Source organism: Crocuta crocuta, unplaced genomic scaffold (genome assembly GCF_008692635.1).
Source record: "Crocuta crocuta isolate KB4526 unplaced genomic scaffold, BGI_CrCroc_1.0 scaffold462, whole genome shotgun sequence".
Taxonomy (NCBI): domain Eukaryota; kingdom Metazoa; phylum Chordata; class Mammalia; order Carnivora; family Hyaenidae; genus Crocuta; species Crocuta crocuta.
Window position 1 is genome coordinate 2,171,491 of NW_027527437.1, and position 25,049 is coordinate 2,196,539.

The window sequence follows — 25,049 nt, forward strand, 5'->3', positions numbered from 1 at the left end:
ACCCTCACTGTGTTGCTATAGTTTCTGGAATACACTACAGAGCTTCTCTGAAGCTGTTTTTATTCATGGATAGTTTTCCAGCTATTGTGTTTTGTGGAGTGATGAGGCTAAGATCTCTGATGTTGTCATCTTGCTGACATCACTTACTAGAACTTTTTTCATTTGTTCATTTTCACTGCTATGGAGTGAATCAAATGGCAGCATTTGATTATAAATACAATTAGCCATTCCACCATGACAGACATCTTGCCTTATGTTTTTATGAACTTTGGCTTTTCTGAACAACATAGCTGTAAATATTCTCTTTCCTGTCTTTTGGTGCTCAAACACAACATTTTTGTGAGGGGATTCTTCTGTAATTTTAGCTTTGGAACACTCCTGTGGTTGTAGCCATTTGATGGCTCATCTGGGTCTAGAGGGCCCAAGGTGACCTCACTTAATCTGTTTGGCATTTGAAGTTGGCTATTAGTTAAGACATATCACTTATCCTCAAACTTAACAAAGTAACAATGGTTTGCTGTTTCCTGTGACTTTTGTGGTTGGCAACCTGTTCAGGTTTTTGTGTTTCTAGCTTGGGAGTATTTATGAGGTTGGAGTTGTCTGATGGCCTGAGTGGGTCTGGAGGATCCATGATAGCCTCATGACCTGCCTGGAAGTTGGAGCGGACTATTGGCTGGAATGGTGTGGATCTTGCCTAGGCATAGCACTTTCTCCTTCAGTAAACTGGATAAGGAGTTTGCACACCATTGTGGTCTTCAAGTTCCAAGTAAGTGAGGGCAGACTGCACAAAGACTCGAACATCCGAAGCTCTGCAGCCCACCCAACCTTGCTTCCAGCAGATTATTGGTCAAAGCAAAATTCAAATCCAGTCCAGTGTCAAGGGATAGGGAAATAGGCCTGCCTTGATGGAAGGAGGGAAGGAGTTGCAGTCCATCTTGGAGATGTTTTCAGTCTTCCTACCATAGCTTGAAAGGATTTTTGCTTTAAAATCTACTTTGTGTGATAGTACATCTGCTTTATGTATGTTTAAAAAGTGGGCGATATTTTGGTGGTTTTGTTTTGACCATTAAATTTTAATCTTTCCTTTTCCTTCTGCCTTAAAAATATTTGTGTTTAAATTTACTTTGTTATATATTTAAAACTAATCTGTATTTTTAAACACTTTTTCCTGTGAACTGGTCTGAGTGTTGGAACACTAGTTCTCATGTTACGTGCTGTGTCTCTGTTGCTCGGATTCACTGGTACTTGATTGGCCAGAGTTTCAGGATAAATGTCAGTTTTGTCCTCAGATTTAGCCAACATCCTTGCTGACAGAAAGCACAGAAAAATACAGGCAAGTATCGTCTTTAGTTGTATTACAGAATTTCTCTTTATGTACGAAATAGTATAACTAAAGTTTTTGTTTGATATTGCTTGTCGGTTTTTTATTTACAGAAAGATTGTCATGCCTTTTAATACTATTAGTAACCTCTTCAATAGAAAATACTATCCTCATTAGAAATTTCTGAACCTCTGAAAGCTGATTTTATTTAATTATACTGTATTAGTAAACATCAAATTTTCTCAGACTAAAAGTTTTTAACAGCATAAAATATCTTTATGTGAAAAGTAACTTTCTTTTATTTTCTTGAAGCAATTTGACCAGAAATGCCTCTTTAATAGTTGACAGATTTAAAATAAAGTCTTACTTTTGAGGTTGAATATATTTTGCCCCTGTTTCCTGCTATATTTTACATTTTGACCAGCAGTTTTAGCAACTATATTCTTAAGTATTTATAAGACATTGGGCAATGTGTTATTTTTGTGAACCCAAAACTGTTTTTACATTTTTTTGGTCTTATTTTTCTTAAGCCTATGTTTCTTAATTTCTAAGCAGTGAGCACACTAAACCATTGTGGTTCCAAAGCTGTACCTGTGAGCACAAAAACTCTGACAAAGTTGCTTCAGTTAGCAGGGAAATTAACTGTGTAACACTCGTGGCACACACGTTAGCAAGATGCCAGGGAAAGAGTGGCACCCTGATTATAAGTCAGTATTTTCTCTGGAATACAATTGAAAACAATTGCCTTAAATTTTTGTTTTTCAAAATACACTTGAATATATTCTGTCAGGTATTAGTAATACCATCTGTGAAGTCTTACTAAATTGTGGACCTGAGAAGATCACATCTCCTAGAAGATTGGCTAAAATAAAATCAACACTGTTTTTTAAGGACATGGTTGGGGTGGATTAACAAATTTGTGGTTTTACTTTGCATGAGGCACAGTGGAATAACAAGAATTTATCATTTTTGGAGAAGTTCAGCATTAGTAGTCACGGACAAACTGAGATCAAGTGTTCCTCCTGAACACATAATAGGTATCAAAGCCAAACATCTGGCCTTGGCCTTCTCCAGGAGAGAGAACACATGGAGAATAAGGGATCTCAGTAGTCCATCAGCTAGAGAGCTCCTTATGTGGCTCCGCCCCTTTTTTGCTTTCTGACCAGGTATTTCAAGCATCATCAATCAGCCTCTGGCTGACAATTAATCAGCAGTGGGAAGGTAAAGAGGCCCCCTTCCATGTAATTGAGAGTTAACAGTATTTAAACACCTCAGTTATTCTGTTAGTCTCAACAAATAGTCTTATTAAAATGATGCTCTAATCTCCACCCTAACTAGCCACAAAAAAAAAAAAAAAGAAAAAACATACAAGAGCCAACTTCATTATCAGCAAACTGCAGGCTTTGCCTGAGTCTCTGGAGCAGGTGACAATTTGATTTTTAAGTAGCTTACTGATACTTTGCATTGATGTAGCACCATTCAAATGAAATCTCAGAGTGCTCTACAAAACATTAATTAATGACAGCTCATAATATCCCACGGAGGATGGTACATTTTGCAGCTACCCTTTTAGAGATGAAGTTTCCAGGGGTTAAGAGACTTGATAGAAGTCTCACTTCAAAAGCAGTTGTGAAGCTATGAACCGACTTCAGAATTTGAAACTATTAATTTCTAGCACTATCAACTAGGAGTCATTTCTTCTTCTTGCGTGTTAATAACCAAAATGATCAACATGTTGTTTTTGAGGTTTTTACTTAAAGCAAAATTAGCATCATTCAGAAAATAAAAGGGTTAGTGCTTCGGAAAGGCCTTCTAAATAGGTGTGATAATAGCTGTAACTTTCCACTTGATGCAGAAATAGTTAAATTTTTAAAATGGGGGTATTTACTAAAAGACACTAAATTATTTTATGGTAGTGCATTGTCGGGGAAATGTAAGGTTAAATTTGACAATTTGGCATTGAATATCAATTAAAAAGTTCAAAACTAACATCTCTAGATATTGTAACCAGTCTGTAAAGAGCATGTGCAGTATGGTGATTAAGGGCGCAAGCTTTGAGAACTAAATGGAGTTGATCATACCTTTTGGTGCTGCCATTTCATTGCTGGGGTACAATTAATTACTGGGAGATGATTACTGAATCCTGCTGAACTTCCATTTTCTCATTTGTAAAAATAGAGACAGGATCTAACTCAGTTAAAACATGCATAACGGGTGCCTGAGTGGCTCAGTCAGTTGAATGTCCGACTTGAGCTTGGTAATAACTCATGAGTCATGTCTCATGGTTTGTGGGTTCAATCCCCACATCAGCTTTCTGCTGTCAGGGTGGAGCCTACTTGCAGAGAGATTCTTTCTCCCTCTCTCTCTGTCCCTCCCCCACTCACACACACTTTCTCAAAAAGAGATAAACATTAAAAAACTGCATAGCACACACAAATGTATGAAGAAGAATGACAGGTTCTTATCACAAATGTATTCCATTTCCCTGATGACTCTGGAATAATGAACTGGAGTTTTCTGCCTTTCTATACTTAATTTTTAAAAATATGTAATCGTGTAAATGTCATAAAATGTAAAATTTACCAAGAGTATAAAATTTAAAAATTACCTACCTCTTTTGGTTGTTCCCACTACATCTAGATATTCTCCAAAAGGAACCTCAAAATTTCTTACGTATATTTCCAAATTTAGCTTAGAATTTACAAACATACTTTATTTATGCACTTGCATATGCAATCAAAATTGTTAAATCTAATACATACTCTCCTAAAGATTGTTCTCACTTCATGTTATATATTGAATATTATTTCATGGTAGCATGTTTACAGCTATTCTTTGTAATAGCTGTATATTATTTCTTTTGTAGCATATTGAGGGGCAGTAAGTTTCCCCCACCCCCCAGTTCCATTCTTTCCTATCATGACTAGTGGAATGAATATCCTTGAACATATTTTGTGTTGCATGTATGCAAGTATATATATAACAGGATAAATAACTTAGCAAAATGACTATGCCAGTGTGTATATTTTTGACAGATACTACTGAATTGTTTTATATAGAAATTGTCAGATTTGACAGTCCCACCTGTTTGTCCTTGTCCGTGCCAATATTGTGCACGATCACATTTCTGTTTTGACTTTTCAATCTTACAGGTATCAATGTATTTCATTAATTACAATGCAGAATAAAAACATATTAAGATTAGGAAACATGTAGGTAAACAACAATATTACCAAGAACAAAAAGGATAATTTCTTTTGATGCTTGATTTTGACTATTTTTTGTATAATCCTTAATAACTTATGTATACCACATGCCCAATATCATCACATGAATTTGGAGCCATGTTGGTGTATATTATTTAGGTAAATATAATCCTCAAAAACACCATCTAAATACCATCAATTCTGGGGCTCCTGGGTTGGTTAAGCATCGACTTCAGCTCAGTTCATGATCTCGTGGTCCGTGAGTTTGAGTTCCACTTTGGGCTCTGTGCTGACAGCTCAGAGCCTGGAACCTGCGTCAGATTCTGTGTCTATCAGCCTATCTCTCTCTCTCTCCCCCTCCTCCGCTCAAGCACTGTCTCTCTTTGTCTCTCAAAAATCAACATTAAAAAAATAAAATAAATACCATCAATTTTATGTTAAGTTTTACATGGTATTTATATAACATCAGACTATTTAATCATCCCTCAGCTAGTATAATGTTTCAAATTTCATTTAGAGAATTAAACACTAAAGTATATTAATAGGGACTTATATTTGAGATATTTAATGGAAAGTTTTGAATACTGTATTGAATTGTTGCAGGAATGAAAGTTTGGTTCTCATGAGTTGGGTTCATTTGTATGTGACTATCAGCTGAAAAGCACATTAATTTTTAGTTGGTAAAAAATGCAATTGAAGCACTGTGTGTGTGTGTGTGTGTATACTTGTGTCGAGTGAGCACTGTTTACGTTATTCTTGGCTTCTTAATGGAAATAGTAAAAAAAGATGTTCACTGTCACCTTCGTTTTCATGAAACAGCATTTTCATTTAACATTGCTATTCTACTATCAGATTGGAATTGACATTCATGAAATTGATATTTATTTTACATGCATGCCAGTTGAAGGTTTTAAGCAATTATTACTATAATTCTTTGACCTCAATTATGCTGATAGTTCATACGTAGTATTTTATATAGCCTGGATAAGCTCTATAATTGAATTACTCCCCTACTTCATTTTCTTGTTTTAAATAGAGTGCTCAGATTTTCCTGTTTTTATTCTGTTATTAATAAAAGAAGCTTAATACGAGCACACAGAGGTGGGGGTGAGTGTGCAAAATGGATTGGTGGCAAAGCTCACCTGTGCAAGCATGAGGTTTCTCTAATTCACTCAAATCTTGCATTTGTGTAATATTCTATATTCTTGTTTTAGATGTGTTTCTGCTCACATCATTTCATAACACTGATGCCCCAGTGTTATGTGCCATTTTTTGGTGTGACTTTTCAGATCCTTGCCACATATAAGCCCACATTGTGAGAAGGGTGTTAGGTGACATAAACAGGCAGTTCACTGGATCATTTAACTGATTTAGTCTAAGCCTTTTTAGGTATAGAGAGAACACCTGTTTTTTTCTTTTTGCTAAATCATTAAATAAGACTATTAATTAAAAAATAGATTTGAGGGGTGCCTGGGTGGCTCAGTCTGTTAAGCGTCTGGCTTTGGTCCGGGTCTGATCTCATAGTTCGTGAATTCAAGCCCCGCTTTGGGCTGTCTGTTGTCAGCACAGAGCCTGCTTTCGATCCTCTACCCCCCTTTCTCTGCCCCTTTCCGGTTCATTTGTTTGTGCTCCCTCTCTCAAAAAAATTAAAAAAGAAATAGATTTGAAACCCAGTATGACATTAAGACTGTTTAATTGTGTCCTGGGTCAAATTTTGCATATTTAAATGAAGAAAAAAAATTCCCTAGATATTTGCTTTAAACTAGTATACAGTACACTAGAGTTTCATGATAATTTATTGTGATGATGAGTGGTTGCTCTTCCCAGGCTTTATACTTCTTTGTCTAAGAGGAATTTTATCCCATAACAGATGTATACACTCCTTGAAGACCAGAAGTGCTTGTCTGAATTTTGAGGTCCCAAAGCCTGAGTTCCTAAAGGAAAAGGAGGAGACAGCTCTGGAGAAAAGATTCCCATTTTCTTGTGTGGTTCTGAGTCATTGGTTAATTTGATAGAGGTCAGGGAGGAAGGCTGTGCATTGCATTTAAACTACAGTAGCCCCCTTATTAACCTTGGCTTCACTTTTCATGGGCTCAGTTATGGGAACTCCATTGCTGTCTGGAAGATGGTCTTCCTTCTGAGGTATCTTCAGAAGGTCAGTGGTAGCCTAACACTGTGTCACAGTGCTTATGTCATTCATCTCATTTCATCTCATCATGTAGACAATTTATCATCTCACATCACAGAAAGGGTGAATACAGTACAGTGAAGTGTTTCAAGCAACCACATTTATATAACTTATAGCACATTTTTATAATTGTTTTATTGGTAGTTGTTTATCTCTTACTGTGCTTAATTTATGAACTAAACTATATTTATACACATACATATATATATATATATACATCTACATATATATGAAAAATCATAGGCTATATAGGATTTGGTACTATCTGCAGTTTCAGGCATCCACAGGGGGTGTTGGAACCCATCCCCTGCACATAAGGAGGACTACTCTGCCATACTCTTGGCTCTGCCATCCTCAGACTCCTCATACATATTTCTGGTTAGTTTGGCAAGAAAATACTGAAGATCTACAAATTCCAGGGCACCCATGACCCTGGACAATGGACATAACTGCAGTAACCGGTTGAAAGTAATTAGAGTGAGCCCCCAGGTAGTTTGATGTAACATCTTTGGAAATAACTAGCACTACCTAAATTAAATTACTGTGAACTTTAAAAAAAAAAAAATCTTGGTGCTTGGGTTTGTACCTCAAGAGATTCTGATTTAATTAGTCTGGGTGGGCAGAGTATTATATGTTGGTCAGTATGTGTGTCTACACATGTGTATATATATATCCCAGTGATTTTCATGATTCTCACAACAGCTTTTCAGATCTGTGTGGTTTCCATTGTTTAGTGTCAGACTTTAAAATACATTAAAATCACCTGGAAGCCTTGTTAAAACACAGAATGATGGGCCCCAGAATTTCTGATTCAGGAGGTGTAGGGCCTGGGAATTCGTATTTTTAAGTTCCCAGGTGATGATGATGCTGTACGTTAGGGACCACGCTTTGAGGACTATAGATGTGGAAGATCAAAGAAGCTCATAGACATGAAGGGAAATAATGACCTTTCCAAGGTCACACAGCCACTCAAAGAACTGGGATTTGAAACTCATTTTACTTTTAAGTCCACTGATTTTTTTTTTTGTAACTAGAGTAGTGTTTATACTGTATAAATTACTTTTGTATCTATTATCTCAAATCACGATTGAAAAAATAGGGCTGGGAGGGGCTGTTAGTGTGTCATCATGAAGAAATTTAAGCTCAGTTACCTGAAGTGATTTCCACATGACTATATAGCCAGTAAATAAAAGAGAGTAGAAATTAATCAAGATGCCTATATTTAAATGTTTTTCCATTATTCCAAGTTGTTATAATCAGCCAAAATGAAATTGTCTCATACTTTAGGTAAAAGATTTTTATAATACACAGGTATTTTGTATTAACTAAATTCTGATTTGGTGGTGTGTATTAGACATTTATATTAATATTAGAACCATTTAATTAGTGACATTTACAACAGTATTAATGTTTGTCTTAATATCAGATTCTGTATTAGAATAAGTTATGCAAAGATCATCATATATTCTGGAAATATGTTTACTCCAGCTTCTAAAATATCTGTGATGAGTTGATTTGGAAATATAAAGATTGACTAATTTATTTTGAAACCTATGGATTCTGGTTTTGAAATGCAATTATGTAGGTACCTATTGTTTCTTTTCTGGCTATTGTACAGTTTTTTTCCTAAACATTCAAAGTACACGTACCCTATAGAAGAGATGCTTAAAGAATGTCATTTTAGGAGCTAAATTTTTATTTACTGGATGTTTTTCACTTTTTCTCTGAAATCGGCAGAACTAATAGAAGTGTTCTTCCTTTGAAGGACTGTTTCATTGCTGTGCCTGCCTGAGGCCTCATCTTTTTACGTGCACTTGAAAATGCACATTTGTCCTTTTCTAGGGACTTTGTCTCTTTGCCAACATCTGCAGAACATTTCGGTGAAAAATATCCAATGGTTATTCAGACTTCCTCGTCTGTATAGAAACTTCCAGGCACTCAGCCAGACTGACTGACAGCTGCTTCTTAAACATCTCACATTAGTGTGTATTTTCTCACATGCACACTTGCACAATTAGGAATCCAGGAAAGTATTTACCTTTTGATGACCCAGAAAAAACATCTCTGCAGATAAATTTTGAGCTAGTTCTGTACTTTACAGAAATCTGTTTTAATACTCACAACATAAATGAATAGGTAATACCTTGCCCCAAACGAAGTATGACAAAATAGTAACACACTCAACAAGAAAACAAACACACAGCATAACGCCCGCAAAGTCTAAGCACAGACTATTGAGAAGAAGGCAGCAAATAGTTTAACAACAAAGAAACACAGACATATTTAATTTGAACTACATAGGGATCATTTTTTTAATATTGAATAGTTATTTTCAACCACAAAGAGCTAAATTTTCTTTAAGATCTCACTGTAATCCTAATATGCATTCAGTTCTATCTGGAGCTTAATTTTTCCCCCCACTAACATCTTAGAGCCTGATAATACTGAAGAATAATAGTCCGTATTTATGATGAGATACCAAGGAGGGAAAACCTTTAACTGTTGTAATGGCAGACCAGCTACCCAGTGGAGCCATTCTTCCTGCTGTAGGGCTCCATCTCACCCGAACAGCCCTCACTCCCTGCCAGCTACCTCCAATTAAAGTGAGGGTTTTTTTTTTTTTTCTACCCATACCAATTTTTCCACTTCTATTTTTTATGACTTGTAGACACCTTTATCCCTTCTCATTTCATGTAGTTACCTTGTCTTCTTGATAGATTGTCATCTTTATAGGTATAGGTGTCAGACTTCATCTTATATTCTTTGCACTGTGTCAGATCTGGGAGATTCTGGGCATATGATAAACAGCCAACAGGTGGATGAGACTACATTCCATTTTATCACTATGGTCTGAAAAGGTACTGTGGTTTGGAAGAGAGATCACTAATAGAGTCTAGTTTCTGTGGCAATGTGGTTTAAATGTCTGCATATTTTCAGTAATGTCTGAAACACAATTTTAAGGTGACATTGCTAAATCTTTGCAACAGGCAACCATTGCTTTTAATAGCTAGAGTACCTTTGTTTGGATTATTCTTTCATGAAGGAAACAAGATTAATAATTAGGAAGATATCTTGTAAAATGTTTTAAACTTATAAGAATATTCGATTTAAAATCGACTGGTTTCATAGTTATTCATTGATTGGAGTGTTTATTTGAAATAAGATTTTTAGAAATTTCTTACTTTAATCAGAGTTAGAAACTTAACCAGAGTCACCCAAATGAAATTACTGATGAGCCTATCAACAAATTATTCTAATTGACCACTCAGTTGTGACAGCTGAGAATTTAAAAGTAAAGGTATTTGAGGACAATAGATTTGATTTTGTAAAATTACTAGAATTGGCAGATTTTGTGACATTCTTCCTAAGTTGTCCTTTTAGGGGAAATTGCATTTATTTTGCTATCATTATTTGAGACCACTTTCTCTGTAAAGCCCTTGAAGCTACTTTCTTTGTTTACTTCATTCTCTCTTCTTTCTCTCCCTCCTTATGCCCTCCCTCCCCGGCCTGAACAATACAGGCTGAATAATCTGTCATACCTACAATGAGGTGCCAGAGCTAGAAAAAGCAAAGTATGACCCTAACTTTTATAATGATAAGATGGACTGGCTCCCTAGAGCTAACTGGTAATCACATGATTTCTTCCTTGTATCTATTCCTCTTCATTTCCTTCCTTCCTTCTATTTTACCTTCCATTCATTCTTTTAAAAAATTATTCTGGGGGTACCTGGGTGGCTCAGTCAGTTAAGTGTCCAACCTTTGGTTCAGATCATGACCTCATGGCTTGTGGGTTCAAGAGCCACTTTGGGCTCTGTGTTGACAGCCTGTTTTAGATTCTGTGTCTCCCTCTCTCTGCCCCTCCCCTGCTCATACTCCGTCTGTCTATCTCTCTGCAAAGTAAATGAATATTAAAAAAAAATTATTCTGATCTTCTGTCATGAAAAGAGAATTCTCTTTACTAATGTTGAGCTCTGGAATTAATAACACCAAAGTTTTGACTTTTCAGTTTTCTTTGGAGTCATTTTAGGGGGTGGGAGAACATAGTTACTAATAAAAATGATCTACTTAATTAGTATGCCATTTTGGCATATTATTTTGAATTAAAGGTTATTTAAGAAACAGCCAGTGCAAGAAGAATTCTCTTGACTCTCTTTTGTCACCTTGAAAGAAGGAAATAAATCTTCTGTGGGAAAGGTAGCCATTCTCATAGCAGGAAATCGAGAGGACATCCTTATCACCACAGCTGGGGAATTCAGGACCAAGCAGGCCACATAAACAAGGCTTGTTACTGCTTCACTAATCAACTACCCTGAACCCAAACTTTGTCTTACCAATTCTTGATAAATTTATTGTTTCTTTATCTTAAAAGTATAAAAACTGCCCAGTTTGGTAACTTCTTGAGTTGCCTATTTTTATGACCTCCTGTATGTATGAAATTAAATTTTTCTTCTATCAGCTGACTTTATGTCTGTTAAATTATTAGACCAGTTAAAGAATCTAGAAGGGAAGTGGGAAGGTTTTCGTCCCCTACAGGAAATTAGCCAAACTGTTTGTGGGAAGAATCCAGTTCTCTGCCCAGGATTCCTCTCATTCGGTTGTCTCAAAGTGTGGTTCCCCAGACCAGCATTATTGCCACCTGGGAACTTGTGAGACATACAGATTCTGGAGCCCTGATCCAGAGCTACTGATTCAGGAAATTCAGGGACAGGACCCAGGAATGTTTTCAGATGTTTTCCAGGTGGTGCTAAATGCATGCTCAAGGTTTAGAACCTGGTAATTTCTTCTTGGTAGAAGAAAAGAAAAAGGACCTAGAAGTCCTATTCTAAGATGTCTACCATGTTCTCAATATTACAAAAACAAAACAGGAAATGTATAATGAAAATGCAGGTAGCATGACTGATCACAGAGTAAAACTACATAATACAGTTTTGCCAGTTCAGATTAGGTTCTTCTGTTTTGTTCCATCAGATACTTAGGAGTGATTCTACTCATTCCTTAACAAAACCAAACTGTTACTGTATTAATTGGAGTCTGATGGAAGTCAGCATTTATTAAAGTGCACAAAACAATAGTTAAATAATTCATACTTCTGCAAGTTATATTTGGATTCTAGTATAGAAAAGTTTGAGAAGAGATGAGACATGGCAGAAATTTTTCTGACCCTTAGGTAATTGCTGTGAGAGAGGCAATATATACAAGTGTTTGCAAATTGTGTTGAAATATGAACACAATTTCTTTTTTTCCCTCCAGTAAATTTCCGTAGTCATTTTTAAAAATTTTTTCCATCATGGAATGCTATTTTATTTGAGGACATGTATTTATGTATAACTGAGTATCAAGGCTTTCAGAAATTGTTGATTCTAACAAACAAACTTCAAAGTTCTTAACATATGGTTGTTGTTGATTGAATTTATCTAGCACAACAAGAAACGAAGATAAGATTTCATTCAGCAAAGAACACTATGAAGTATCGCTTTATGGAAATCCATTAGCTAGAACTCTAAAGTATGAAGTAACATGAGAAATGCAAATAACAATGATATAATTAAACTGTCAAATGTGATAGAGAAATTTATGTGAAAATGCATGTAGCCCCAGTTCTCTTTACTTTTTCTCCCTGCTTTTAAGGCAACATCAAAACAGTTACTTCTAAGAATATTTATAACCTGTCAAGAGAAAAGACCAGACTATGTGGCTATGAATCCCTGAGGGAGAATGTTACTTTCAAAGCACCATTGATGTAAATATTGCCTCTTTTCTATTTTGTGGAATGGTTTGTTATGCTGATAAATTTGTGTTAAAAACATAATTATCTAAAAGCCACTGGCATAAAAACACCAGTGAATTTTTGTAATAGAGTTATAGATATGGGATCATCTGTAATATAGGAACATAGTCTTAATACAATGACTTTTTTATGTGAAGGAAAAATAGCACAGCAGCAACAAAGATGTTTAAGAGGAAATTTGGCATGGTTGTTGGGAGATACTGTTAGAAGAAAAGATGTTTTTCCAGAGAAATGTTACTATTTCTGCTATGCTGTCCAAAAGGTGGAACATCTCTAAATTTTCACTCTCATACCTACACCTACATTCGTGTACACACACACACACACACACACACACACACACACACACACACACACACACACACACACACACACACACACTCTCCCTGCTTCCCAAACATTTATTCTCTTCCTTTCATTGGTTTTCATTTGTTCGTATTTATACACTGACATTTTATATATTAAGTAGCAAGATATCTCTGCAAACAAATCAACTACAATAAAAATAACCAAATTATATCATTCATAACTGAACTAATAGAATAGGAAATGTTATGGTCTAAAAATAGGGACTTACTCCTAATTAGTGGGAATTAAATATTGTTTGTCCAAGTAAAGAGTTTAGAGTCAAAGGGTGCAGTTTGAATAACAGTAGATGTAGGAGAAAAGAGATGTGTATATCTATGACTATGTTCTTCATTTTATTCTTTTGTTTTTTGAGAGAGCATGCCTGCCAGTGAGGGAGAGGGAGAGGCAATCTTAAGTAGGCTTCATGCAGAGTGTGGAGCCTGATGTGGGGCTCCATTTCAGGAACCTGAGCCCAAATCAAGAGTTGGGAGCTCAACTGACTGAGCCACCCAGGTGCCCTATGTTTTTCATTTTACAATAGAAAATTATTTTACATACCTAAGAGAATTTCATTTTAGCAAACTGTCAACTGTTTTTATGGAATAAATACATTTGTCATTTTAATTTGTTTAGTAAAATATTTTAAGAGTCATTTTTATAAAGTCATTGTGAAGAATCAACGAGATATTTATAACATATGGTGTGATTTCCTATGATATATGAAAGTACACATAGAAAGTATTATCTCTAAGCTTTAAAGAAAAACATTTTTCAGGAATTCTATGTATACAAAGTGCCTGATACAATGGTATGTCAAATGCCTACTAGATGGGCTTGTTTTATTTCTGTGTCTGTTACGTGTCAAAGGCATTAACCTAGATCACATATATTCATTGATTCTAATTAGATGGTCAATGCTGCTCCACATTTTCCTGAAGTAATATATAATTATTTTTCAGAACAAGAACTGATAATGTTAGAAAAGAGGAAAAAAGAGATTTCATTATGCTATTATGATAAAAAATAGACAAAAAAACACATGCATAATCTCCAGAAGTAAGGCCTGTTTATCTTATTGAAACCCAGTCGTCCCCTTCAGCTCCCTTATTTCCTTCATACTTCCCTCCATTTTATTTCTCTCATGCTCCAACTCCATTCCATCATAATCCTGCCTTAAAAACCACTCTGTAACACAGTGGATTATTACAACATGCTTGTTCACAAGTGATTTTGTGAAAGTAATTTATTGTGGCTCCAACTGGGATATCTTTTTTTTATTTCTCCTGGGACATTTGTCACCAGCTGTCTCTTATTTCTCTTGGAGAAGGTGTCGCTGGACCCTGGTTTATTATAAAGGAGAGAATAAGAATCTTCATGTCCCATGTTTTTCACCAATTTCATGTTGGCTTTATTCTAATCAACGTATTGTTGCCTGTTGTGTGAGGACTGGGGGTGAGAATATGGGTTCAGGATCTGAATAGGTACATTCAGGCAGCTGCGTAGTTCATATCTTGCCAATTCCCTCATAGAGCTTAAGATATATAGTTTCTCCTCCCTCCACTAGGAAGGAAGGGGAAGCTATATCCTCTGAATAAAGTGGGCAGCTGCATGCATGTACACACATTCCACTAGTAGATATGCCAGTAGAAAGCAAGATTGTATTAATCTACTCATCCAAATAAGTCTTTTAATAACTCTTTGTAATATTTATGTGCTGTATGTGTTTCTGTGGCTGAGAACTTTTTAATATCTGAGTTACATTTTGGGCTTTTGTAGTATTCTGGATCCTCACCACTTGTCATACACATATTTTCAATGTCAATAGGAGAAATACACACATTCTTAAATGCTACTTTGAAGAAATCTGTTGACTTAGATTTGCTTATCCTGAAAAGTCTTGAAACTGAAATTTAGATAAATGTATAGAATATATTGTTTTTCCCTTCAGAGTGATATAAAATTAGTAAGGTTCAGGTAATAAGCCTCTGGCAATTAATGATGAACTTGTACAGAGAGGTTATATGAAATTTATTTTGGGTGACGATAGCTCCTTTCCAACTGCTACAATATTATTATGAACCTAAAACTGGTAACACAGATGAAATGAAATCCACAAAGAAAATAACAGGATTTTTAGAACTTTTGGATAGTGTATTTGACATTTTGGTAAGAAATGCTAAATTGACTTTAAAAAGTCAATCAAATTTCTATGCTCTCTGTTAATTTTGTTTGTCTTCTAAGTGAGTCAAGATCAATAGGATTAGCACGTTCCTCTAATTCAAATCAAGATATTGACCTGCAAATAGATAATTCCATTATTCTCATGGACTTGGATTTATTATTGGTGTCATTGGTCCTTACTGAGCTTTCTTGGTACTTACTGTAATGTTGTGATAACCTGTATTCAACTCAGTCAGGACTTACTAAATTCCTTTAACCGTATGTATATGGATTGTCTAAGAATGCATGGAAATGAAATCAGTATTCCAGATACATGAAAGTGATACAGAAAGAACTCCACGCTTATATCAGAGCTATGCAGACTACCTACTACAGCAGATAACATCAGATGGTAGTTCTTGTTTGGGGTTCATAAACAATTTTCAAAACAGCAGGCCTCTGTACTCAGCTCCTCAGTTTTCGCGGGCCTGTGAACTCTTCATCAAATGGGAAGTATGATGTTTTTGCTCTTTCTGAAAATGTGAAAATCTTCTGAAGATGAATTTGCTGGTAGTCCGTGCAAATGGCAAGGAAAAGAAATGAAGGAATTTAGTCAAGTTGTTTGCAAAATGTTATGTAAGGAGTCATTTCGGGGATTGGCTTACTCATTTATGGACCTTTAAGAGAATCATTAGAAGGTTTTATAAACATTACCAAACTAAGCTTGAGGAAGTACGGCAATAACCCATTAGATAAGTCATAATTCTATAAAAAATGAGAACCATTCGTATTTCCCTTCTGGAAGATCACTCTGATACTGGCGTGTCAGAATATGGACAGTATTTATGGACAACAGGAGCAGCGGCATGTGTGGTGTTGGACTTCTCAGTCCCTGCTTTCCTGTGGCTTGTTTTGGCATCCTCCACATCACAAACTACTTACAGCAGATTGGAAATTGTGAAAGTGGTTGATGTTCCCCTCTTCCCCATTTCTCAGCATCAAGTGTGTTGTGTGTTAAACATCAGTGCTCTTTTGGCAGATATACTGGAATTTTATATTTTATATTACAGATTTGGAAATAGTTAATTTATGGCTTGTCCCCTTAATGAACACACAATCATTTTCATTAGTATAATTTGTTACTTCCAAGGAAATGAAGCTGATTGTAAGAAGGGCACATTTTTTAAAAAAATTTTAAGAGGATATTAAATTTTTATGCATTTTAAATTCAGTTACTGTCCTAACTTCAAATTTTGAATATACTTTTTTTTTTAAGAAAGATATTTATGGGGTCAGGCTTTCTGCTTTTGGTTACTTGACAACTATTATGTCATCTTAATATAGGTCTGTATTATTCTGTGAAATTAGGAATGTGAAAGAACTTGATTTGCATTATTGTGAGGATTAATAAAATAAGTCCTGTGAAGTGCATTTGCAAAAGGTATTAAGTATGTTGTGGAGAAGTTAGCCTTTACTACCATTTGTTTTGCATTTTACACCTTTAGAAATTTGTTCACATATATTTCTGACCTTCATAATAGCTTTATGAAGTGGACGAGATTGAATATACCTATCCTAATTTGAGAATGTAAGGACTGCTTAATTTCTTTATTTCTAGAGGATATGAATAATCTTTTAAAAGTAGATTCAGTAAAATGAGAGTCATAGTAACATTAAATGATTTCCAAGGTCAGAAAATTAATTAGGGATATATCCAGTACAAAGCTTCAGGTGCCTTGAGTTTCATTTTAACTTTTTACTTTCCCATTATTCTTTCCAAATAGATGTTTCTCAGAGGGTGTACTGTGCTTTCTTCTAAAACAATAAAAGTTGTATAACTGTAAATGATAAAAACAATTTTTTTCATGTATGTTTGTTTTTGAGAGAAAGACGGAGTGTGAATGGGGGAGGGGTAGAGAGTGAGGTAGACAGAATCTGAAGCAGGCTCCAGGCTCTGAGCTATAAGAACAGAGCCTGACACGGGGCTTGAACTTACAAACTGTGAGATCACGACCTGAGCCTATGTCCGATGCTTAATCGACTGAGACACCCAGGTGACCCTCTGTAAATGAATTGTGACAAAAATTTTTGAGAAATGAATTCTCATTTTCAGTCTTTGATCCTAAAAAACCTTGAAAATATTTCTGGACCAAATCTCCTTCATTGAATCTTAGTGGTTACCTTTTAGGTGAAGTAGAAAAAAAGAAAAGTTTCTTGATTGATTATAATTTAGTCAAGATCATATTCCCAACTTGTAAACATTTTTCCCCTCAAAAATGTTAATCTTTTGACTCAAAAGAACTCGGTTACCTTTTTCCAATATAGAAAATAATTTTCAATGACAAATCATATCTTAGTGTGGTTCCTGTATTCTTAGATACCATACAACTTGATGATGCACATGCAAGGCTTTGGTGCTAGTGTCATAAGCAATGGCAAACCTAACATAAGGCTCACAAAACACAGACTCCTTTTAATCTCCTTTTTGATAGCAGGGCAGAAGTTTTCCTTCATTCTCTGGGAACTCCTTCAGTGTAACATGAAGCTCTGCAGATATCTAATTAGAAGAATAAGATTGGCAGCAGAGCTAAGTTCTGTTACCTGCTTTGCTGGCTTTTCTTCCATTGAGGAGTCATAGCACCTGGGGTAGAGAGAATAGGAAATGTCAAAGATACAGGCAAAACATGGTACAGTCCCAGTTCAAAATAAGCACCTGTAGGCAGAAAGTCCCACAAAAGTAAAGATGCCTGATGTGTGACAGAGGATTCCAGGAAATAGAGACTATAAAGTGCTTTAAGAATGTACTAAAGAGAGTTCAAGAATTACAAGTTTAAGTGACAGGACATGTGGTATATAGGTGGAAAATACTTTCATTTTCTTTTGGTCCATTTTAAATCATTTAACTATGGCTTTTTCTTTTTCTGGCCTTGGGCATACCCAGTGCTTGTACGTGGGGTGGTGGTGGTGGTAGTGGTAGTTTGGGGTTCTCTTATGGATAATCAAGAATTCTCTGATTATTCTATAAAAAATTACCAGTTTAGCAATAATCATACATAGTTCAGTATAAAAATAAAAGTAAACTCCTTCTTCATTTCAAGTTTTTTTTTTTCCCCTCTCCACTCCTCTCCCTCTTCCTGTTGGAGGCTAGGAAGCCATAGAGGGAAAAGAAAACATTATAGACTTCCTATGCACGTTCCCATCTAGAATTTTTAGTCCTTTGTTCCAGTGCATTAGGTTACTTGAGACTCTTCCAGGATTCTAGACAAGCAAAGGAAAGAGATAGAACAGGCAAGGAACAGTCTCCATTAACTTGGATTTATGTGTTACTGGTTTTCCCTAGCTATGGCAGTATTGACTCTCCTGCTTCCTTCCCCTCCAAAATAAAACACCTCTGCTGGCTGTATCCTATCCTCAGTTACCTTGGGTAAGTTTCTCTGTCTCGTCTCCTAAGATATCTCTTAGGCTGGGAACATGTGATAGAACTCTTCCCGCTTCTTTCTTCTGAGGTATGTTACTTCATGCAAGCCCTCTTGAGTAAAATGTCAGTTTAGCTGGTTTTCTGTCTTTCTGGTCTTTATTTTCTCATGGCCTATAAGGAAAACATACACCTTTTGCTCCTATAAATTATGGAGGAATAAAGACTCCTTTTCATTGCTTCATCATGAGAAAAACTGGCTTGTAGGTATCAGCCAGCTTTTTTTCAGTCTCTGTTATAAGTCTTTTCCTTTGTTTTACCTTAGCAGTATTAAATAAACAGAAGGAAAGCTTATTTGTCATGCACATATTTGGAAGGACTAATGGTTTGTATCTTAGGAAAGAATATAGAAGTGCTTTCTAGTTTGCAGGTTTTTGTTATCAGGTTTATCTGAAAAACAAAGTTCTCACCATAGAAGACAGCCATGAATTTTATGGTGCCCTTCACAATTATATCATTCCTCTTGTTACAGACCTTCAGTTCCAAACCATAAAATGTGCCAACTGTCTTTCATTGAGTATTCCCAATAGTATTGTCTGTATCATTCATGTCACTGCTCACAGGAAGGAAAGGTTATCCTGTCAAAGAGACCTGGTACCTTGCATGTTCCAGATGTTAAAGCATGTCAAGCTTTAAACCATGACACCAGGACTCCTAGGAGACTAAATTTGGGTATATGGGATGGTATGCAGGGCAGGAAAAGAATATTCAACAGATATCATTTAAACACTAGAAATGAGAGAATGACTCTTAAATTTGGCCATCTGGAAATACTCTCTTAAGTAAAAACACAAATTTAAAGAGTTTGTGCTTTCAGTTAAAAGATTAAAAGTCTATTAATGAAGTTTGACTTTCTCCTTTTCAGTGAACTCCAATAAAGTGGAAAATCAGAAGCCCAGAAGATGTATAGCATTCACAGTAACAAATTTGTGGAGATCTGTAGGTAGGTCCGGATTTAAATTCTGGCTCAAACATATACACACCAAGTAACACACGTAAGCTATTTGAGCCTTCTCTATCTTGTTTATAACAGAAGTGGAATAAAATTAATTCATTAGTTGTGGTTAAAATAAGTTAAGACAAATTCGTGGAATATTATAACCATTTAATAAATGGAAGTTATCATCATTTAAATGTTCATCAAAAATAAGATTATGAATTGTCATTTATTCTTCCTATCTGTCTTCTCTGATATTGAAGACAAATAATACTCTAAAGGTACAACTATTTAGAGAATAGAGATCAAGCAGTAGTTGTGTCCTCTCAGGCAGTAAGTTAAGAGATACTTGAACATTGAACAGTAGTTTAAATAATTGTGATGGGGGGGATAATAAAGAAGGATATTTACATTAGGAGCTATGAGGACTTAAACGCCATATATGTAGCAAGAAAATTGACATTTCAGAGTTTTAAAAAATTCCTTCCTGAATGGGTATCAATTTTTATGACCAGAGACCTTACTCCTCACTCATTTCCTTATGCTTTAGAAATTTTAGAGACCAGTAAACTGGTATACATCCATGTCCTGTTGATTTCCAGTCCCCAAGAGCAACTTCAGTAAAATGAAGATTTCAATAACAATTAGCCATATTTGGAGGCTAATTTTGGTTAGACTTCATAAACACTTCTCCCATTGCACAAAGGTTTTTGAGCTTGAGTAATGTAATTTTCAGAAGAATTGTTTTAAAATAATAGTTGTAGTCTTAGATGTTGAAAGCAAAAACAAAAAAGCATGGTCTATTTATAAAATATCTTTTGAAGTGCATTGACCTCATTAACCAAACACACACATAGTTCATAGTCACTGTCAAGTAACACTGTTTGGGGAAACAGAATTAATATTCTGAGGGCTTGATAATAATTCAGTAGGAGAACAAAAGTAAAAATTAATGATCCTCATCCTAGATGTGAAGAACTTGTACTTAACCTTTTTAGAACTGGTTGTGAATTCCATATAGAAGAAACTTGTTGAATTATTTGGCCATAATTAGCTTTTGATTGTAAAAAATACATTGAATAAAAATGCTATCTCAAATATATTTCTTTAATATGGCAAAAACACACAAATGTGCTCTGATGACACTGAGACTATATGAATTCATTTGTCCAATTTATTTTAGGAAATGTTTTAATTGAGGATTATCACCCAAAGGGTAAAACCCAAGCAGCTAAAACTTTAGAACATGAGTGACTTTTTGAAAATGTTTTTACACAATCTAGATGGAATGATGCACAGAAATAATGTAGTGGAAGATTTAATATCTAAGACATTAATTGATGGATTCTATTCTCAGAATGACTCTCATGTTGACCAATGAAATAAAAAGGCTGGATTCTGGATGCATTGTTTAGAAAACACTGCTTGATTGTTTCATAGGTAAATCTGTGTCAATATTGATCAAATTGTCTACTTTGAGTAAAAGCAGTTTATTGTGCTTAAATTATACCTCAATAAAGTGAAGAAAAAATTAATCACTACCAAATAGGAGGTTAAAAGATTGGGGACCATATGAAAAGAGGAGAAAGCTGCTTCCCCTTCCCCAAACAGGATATGGTATGACTGAGTTTGAGGTTGGAAGAGGAGGAGAAGGAATTTGGAAGAGAGCTTTTGGAAAAAACAAGTTAACTGCTTTTCCTGCCTCCAGTTGTCTTTGGGGTGAGGGGCAGGGAACAGAAGAGAGGAAATAGGAAAAAGTTATGTATGTTGGAGAGACAGAGGAGGTGTCAAGATCCTGGCATTTTGCTGCCTGAAGACAGAAGCCTTTTATAGACCTGTCCAGCAGCTCTAATGTGAGAGAAAGAGCTAACAGGATAGGAGCATAATGATCCTATGAAGTTTCCTTTGGGCCTGAGAATGGTATGAGTAGACATGAATGTTCTTACCTGTCCAGTTAATGAGGAGGTTGGCAGAAGTAAGAGTGTGGATAAATCAGATGCGTCCTATTCACATGTAAGCACAGCTGAAACATTAATGGTTATTTTGAGGGGTGAGAAATAAAAAGTAGGACTACAGAAATGATTGCCATTTGTCAGAGCCAGCACCAGATACCAGAGAGCCTACAAATGTTGGCAGCCAGGGCTTCATAAGTGAATAGCTACAGACCACATAGGCATCACAGGCACCCACACTTCCATTGTGCCTCATGGTCACTAAACCTCACCTCCTAACTGAGAAGGATGAGAATCCTTAAAATGGGGAATGTTGAAATTTGGATTTTCAAAATAATCTTAAATAGGCTTTTTATGTAAAAAAACAAAAAAACTTAAATTTTCATTACTGATTTGAATCCAACATAGAGATGAAGACAGTGTTATTCCTAAATTCTCTGGACAATTATAATCGAAAATTCATGATTACTACCAATATTTTGATCTCAGAAAGAATTGGAGAATATATAGAGAGAAAAAAATCCAAAATCAAAACAAAATAAACAAGCAAAAATAATCCCCACTGGTATAGATACTAAAACAGCTATTTTGGTAACTGCACCTGTATTAAGCTATATACCTTAACAGTGTTATTGTTCATAGCAATAGTCTTTCTTTCTTTGCTATGTGTATAGTTTCAATTATATGAAGCTATATTTGAAACCAAATCTTATATCCTAATTTGTTTGTAATGAGGAAATAAAATAAAGAATAACATATTTCCCCCCTCCTTTTTTTTTTTTTTTAACAAAAAAATAGCAGTAGTAAAATTAGGAAATGAGCAAATGTAGTGAATAGATGTCACTTAGGAAATATACCATTAATATCTCAAAATTCCATTGGAATTATGCTAAATATTTTGAAAGTAATATTTTGACCATAAATCTTGTTTTTAAGTTTTGCATTTATATGTATATGCAAAGCTACATAGATTCATATATATGGCCCTCAATATATCTAGGTATGAAGATAAATTATTTTTTAAAGTCTAGGTCATGATATATTTAAGGTTTGCCTAATAGCCTTGGCTCATTTACATCAATATTCTTTTGAGGTCTTATTCTTTTAATAAAGTCAGAACACACACACGCATGCACGCACACGCACACACACACACACACACACACAATGAAGTTAACATAATCCTTTAATAAATCTATACAAGAGTTTGAATTCTTTGTTAATCTTTTTTTAAAATCAAAGATGATGAATTAGCTATATATGTATCTTTTGCTAAATTTTTTTTCACATGACACTGGATTAGTTCCCTTAAGATTCACAGCTCCTGTGTTTTGCTGTTACTCAGTTTATGAAGCTTTAAAGCAGCTTAGTATTCTCCTAAATCATTCTGTCACTTGGGATCCATCTCTAATTTCTCAACATTTATCTATTAATGTGCAGCCTTTCTAGTATAATAAGTCCTTGGAAAATTCATACTGAAATGTTTCCTGTATTTCTCTCACTTAATATAACAATTTTCTGAAATTTGCCATTTAAACAGGTAAAGTCCAGAGCTGTTGTAATGTTGATGATTACTAAAGAAACCCAGATACTTCTACCCAGAATTCTTCTTTCCTGTGTTGTGTGCATAAAAAAAAAATTAGTGAATTCAGTATATCTTTCTAACTTCAGGTTTGTTTGCAAAATTTAAATTTATGAAATGAAAATATGTTCCTAAAGGCATATTATCAGTGTTGATGCTTTTTTCCCCTGTCAGTCATTATTCCCTTCTTATGACTGAGAACCTACATTGATTATTACTATCAACCACTTAAGTACTATTACACGTCTTCTCTATCTACATTATTTTTTTGCTACATGGCATCCAAACACATTTTTCTAATAGCAGGAATATATGTTCCTCTGGCTAAAATAGGACCCAACATATACTGAAAATTCCTTAATGTATAAAGAAACAGGCTGGAGAGCTGTTATGAAAGAATATCAGAGAAGTAGATCAGAAAAGGCTTGGTTTTATATGGATGGTGTCACACTCTAATGTCATGGTCAAGAAATCTTATAGTTTTGATTAAACTCTCCTCAGACTAGAACATTAGGTACCTCTCTGCTTTTATTGGGGTATATTAAGGGCAGGGTGTTTGGTCATTTTTGTGCTTGGCTCATAATAGGTGTTCCATAAATGTTGACTAAAGACTAAGCAGACTCTTGACTGTGGGGACACAGAGTGATTACTGAAGGGTCAGCATCTAGGAATGGTATGACAGCTTGTCCACCTGCAGTAGAAAAAGATTTGAGTCACTTAAGGCAAAGTACTTCATCATTTTGCTTGAGGTGAGTGCTGGTTGTAGAAATGAACAGTAAAATGAGAGCATTGCAGGAGAGTGTTTGTACTTGGCTAGTCCATTAGAGTGTGGTCTTTCACTCACAACCTATGGTCTTACTAAGTAGCAGCCATAATCCCCAGTTCACAAATGAGAAAATGAAATGATGAGACTTGCCCACAGCAGTAGTAGAAGTATCTTTCAGACTGGGTTCATTCTTCACCCATTGTGTGGTACTTTCTGTGTGGATGTTCACTCACTAAGTGAGGAGCCCCCTCCATCTTTCCCATGGCAAAATCTTCTACATCACCAATACCAGTAATGTAATTACTTAGAGTTGCACGCTGCCTGCTGTTTATAGAGCCTTTTCACACACATTATCTTAAATTATATAACAATTCTGCAAAGTTCCCAGGACGGGTAATATTACCATTTTATATATGAAAAAAATTACTTTGCAAAACATTAAGAGAATTGACCAAAAATATATGGCAATAATAGAAGATGTGGGACTCAAATGAATTTTCTAGCTGTAAATCCAGCTCTTTCCATAATACAAAGATAATTACAGTAATTAAAAAGTAACTATTAATTGTAGACTGGGTATTAAGTGTTCTCATTTTGAAAAGAGTCTCCTGTGATAATCATATACATGAATCCTGCCTTTTCCTTGATTTTCTTCCCTGCCTTCTTTTCTCTTTCCTCAGATATATTATCTAATGTGGCTCAGTAGCTTGGTTCATGCCCATAAGTAGGAAACTAATATTAGAATATTTATTGAACTGTTTCTTTGTTTAAATGAAGATCTGTACTTTTCTACAAACAGCATCTTATGAGTCTAGTCAGCTGCCAAGGTTTACAAAAGTGTAAACACTATACTTTTAAGACCTAAACTAATTGACAGAAATGAGTTTATATAATTCACTTGAGAACTCTTAGGAAAAAAATGATTGGATATGATACAAAGCATGTGTAGGGTCCTATTTGTTGTTGTTTCCAATGTACAGCTATTAACCTTAAGTGAATTGGTTGGTATATAGCATATTACTGAAATAGGAAAAAAATAAAGTCTATCATTCATTCATTTTAGAGAGAGAGAGCATAAGTGGGGGAGAGAAGCAGAGGAGGGGAGAGGGAGAAAGGGGGAGAGGGTGAAGGAGAGAGAGAATATGAATCTTAAGCAGGCTCCATGATCAGCACAGAGACCAATACAGGGTTTGATCCCATGACCCTGGGATCATGACCTGAGCTGAACTCAGGAGTTGGACACTCAACTGACTGAGCCACACAGGCATCCCTAAAACACAGATACTTTAATATTTTACAAATAGTGAAGCTGAATCCAACTGAATT

At 35.3% G+C, this 25,049-nt stretch overlaps 1 long non-coding RNA gene across 1 annotated transcript in view; it reads left to right on the plus strand.

Moving 5' to 3' along the window:
- LOC144228289 (uncharacterized) overlaps positions 1-19,432 on the plus strand; it is a 354,254-nt gene extending 334,822 nt beyond the window's left edge. The window contains exon 2 of the long non-coding RNA XR_013334155.1: positions 19,352-19,432. This is a non-coding gene — a long non-coding RNA (uncharacterized LOC144228289). The remainder of the gene's footprint in view (positions 1-19,351) is intronic.
- The last annotated feature ends 5,617 nt before the right edge of the window (positions 19,433-25,049 follow it).